The 3,019-nt window shown below is 35.8% G+C and overlaps 1 pseudogene; it reads left to right on the top strand.

The window, feature by feature from the left end:
• Positions 1-650: 650 nt before the first annotated feature.
• Positions 651-2,059, top strand: LOC117014385 (28S ribosomal protein S22, mitochondrial-like; annotated as a pseudogene).
• Positions 2,060-3,019: the final 960 nt, after the last annotated feature.

The following is a 3,019-nucleotide window of genomic DNA, read 5'->3' as shown; positions in this document are numbered from 1 at the left end:
TTAATAATTTTTGGATCATTTAATACACAATTTGATTTTATATAATATTTCAGTCTTTTTTTATTTGCCAAAAATTTCCTGAAAATCAAGATGCAGACATTTAACGTCATTTTTGTCCTTCAAAAAGAAAATGTTTTCTATGAAAACAGAGACATTTTATTGCTGCTAAATTTAATAAAATGTATTTTTCCCCTTTTATACCCATACTATTGTTGACAGTAGAATTTACAGTTTTCAATTATTTTGAAGAAAATTACAAACAGAAGTACCATAGATACTATAACCCTGACTGTGGAGGAAAGAAGGCATCTTTACTTGGGATTAGATTAATAAATGAATATTATTTGATTATTTACTGTAATACTTCATACAACTGGTGATTTAAATGACTCTAATAATGGGTGTAGCTGTGGAGACCCTCCCCTCCATAAGTTCTCTGAGGCACAGAATGCGACTGTTTCCTGGCCCCAGATCTGCCCTGGCCGGGTACCCTGCTCCAGCAGCTACCTGGCCCTGAATGGTGAGGATGCGACGCCATCCGCTTGGTTATGAGGAAGACTTTGAATGTCTTTTTGGCAGAAACTGTATCCTCATCATTGTGAATATTCAGTAAATTTTAAATAAAGAAAATGAATGAATGAATGAATGAATCTCAGTCTGGTAGCTCAGAGATGAAGAATCTTATATTTATGTATGAGGAAGTCCAAAGCATGCTCACCGAGATGACAGTATTGAATTGGCAGAAGATTTTTAAGCCAGCCATGCAAAAACTGAAGCCACCAGTCAATAAGCTAATGACCCACTCATGGCTGGAAGAGGCTACAAGCCAGGCAGTTGAGGCAGCTAAAGTACTATTAAAAGTGCCACCCGTACTAGAAGAGCGAGCACCAACAAATGACATGTTAAATGAAGATAAGGTTTTGGAAGGAATAGAAACAATCAAATATGTGTTTATTGATATATCATATAGCATACCACACGGGGAGTGTTTTATTGTCATCAGAGAACTGGGTGATACACTATGCAAAGCCGCTTGGGAAGACCCGGACTGGATGATTCGAGTTTATTTCCCAAAAGAATGTTGGAGAATTTTAACACCAATAATTTTCAAGGAAGAAAATCTCAAAACGTGTACAGCCAGGACTGACATGGTGATGTCCTCAATCTCTATGTTGCCCATTTTGAGCCAAATTCTGCTGAATTTATGAAAGTTCATCATCAAACTTATGAAGATATAGATAAACATGGAAAGTATGATCTTTTATGTTTAACAAGACATTTCGATGGAATAGCTTGGTATTTCGTTTTTTTGTTTGTTTTGTTTTGTTTTCTTAATTAAAGTTTATTGGGGTGACAATTGTTGGTAAAGTTACATAGATTTCAGGTGTACAATTCTGTAGTACATCATCTATACATCCATCACTTTGTGTGTTCACCACCCAGAGACAGTTCTCCTTCCATCACTGTATATCGGACCCCCTTTACCCTCATCTACAACCCTCCTTCCCCTTTACCCTCTGGTAACCACTAAACTATTGTCTGTGTCTATGAGTTTTTATTTCTTCATTTGTCTTGCTCTTTAGCTGTTTTCAGTTTTATATACTACATATCAGTGAAATCATATGGTCTTTGCTTTTTCTGCCTGACTAATTTTGCTCAGCATAATAATCTCAAGAGCCATCCATGTTATCGCAAATGGTACTATTTCAACTTTTCTTATGGAAGAATAGTATTCCATTGTGCCCAACTAGTTCCGGCACAGGGGAGGAAGCCTTGGGTGCAGGACTAGCTTAGTATTTTGTACATAAGAAAACAATTGACAGTTTACTGAGCGATCAGATTCAGAGAGATTTAGTCAATGATGCCACCAGCTTGGTCCACCTGCAGCACACCCTCCATCCAGATGGCCAGTTAGCTCAAGAGGCCAAGGAGCAGGCTGCTAAGGGATTACATTTAATTAAGGTTTTTGCAGAAAACAGAAGCACAGAAAGGAGCATATATAGAATTAAAACTACAAGCTTACCAAGAAACATTCATTAGCCATTCTGCAGCTTCCTGAAAATATTTCAAAAATAAATTTTATTTTACTAAACACTAAAAACATACAAATAAATAAACATATAATAAATAACTCACTCTAGTTATGGATTCATTTCTTACTAAAACTCTAACTCATCTCTTCTACTTTAAGACACCCTCTATCAAAGGAAGCATTATGTCACATACTCATCAATTCCAGATGCTAAAGATGCCACTTGTGAGGAAAAGAAAAATAAAACTTTATTATCCTGATCATCATTTTTTCATTTCATAAAACAGATATCATCTGAAACCCAAGACTATTTGTACATTTTACAGAGTATAATATAAAGTATACTTTGTAATATCCAAACAATCTCTATATCACTCTCCCTAATAGGACACATTTCTCATTAAAATGATTTAAACGTAATGTGCATTCTATAAAACAAAAACATCAGGAGTATTTCACTTTAAATATTTATAAAATGAGAAAGTAAAGTTTTCCAACTTTGGAATGTGAATTATTAAGGATTATATCTCTGTGCATTCTCAGTGTCCCTCACCATTAGGCTCTAGGATCTATAATTTCATAGCCAGAAGCCAACCTCAGCAGTGAATGAGGTTTAAAATCCTGCAGACCTGCAAATAATTCCAAATGACTGCTTCATCAGAAACATCAAGATATGTTTGTTACAGCCATTGGGAACAAGAAAAAAGCAAGTTCTCAAGCCTAGAAAAGAGATAAAGCAACATATTTGCCATGGATTCTTTCAGTTCCCCTAGGAGAGAATAACTACTCTAAGCTACCCCTTTCTGGTACGTTTTTATGGGAAGAAGTATAAATAGAGTATACCCAGGAAAGGCCTGTGTAAAGTGACAGAAATTGAACTTATGTTACACTTAGGGCACTCTCATTCCTCACTTAGGGCACTTCAAGTGAAAAACTGACAGGTGAGAGCACGTCTTTGTTAGGATATAGAATTCCAATGTAATGGCA

Source organism: Rhinolophus ferrumequinum, chromosome 2 (assembly GCF_004115265.2).
Source record: "Rhinolophus ferrumequinum isolate MPI-CBG mRhiFer1 chromosome 2, mRhiFer1_v1.p, whole genome shotgun sequence".
Classification (NCBI taxonomy): Eukaryota; Metazoa; Chordata; class Mammalia; order Chiroptera; family Rhinolophidae; genus Rhinolophus; species Rhinolophus ferrumequinum.
Note: the sequence above shows the minus strand (reverse complement) of the source record. Positions and strands in the feature narration are given on the sequence as shown.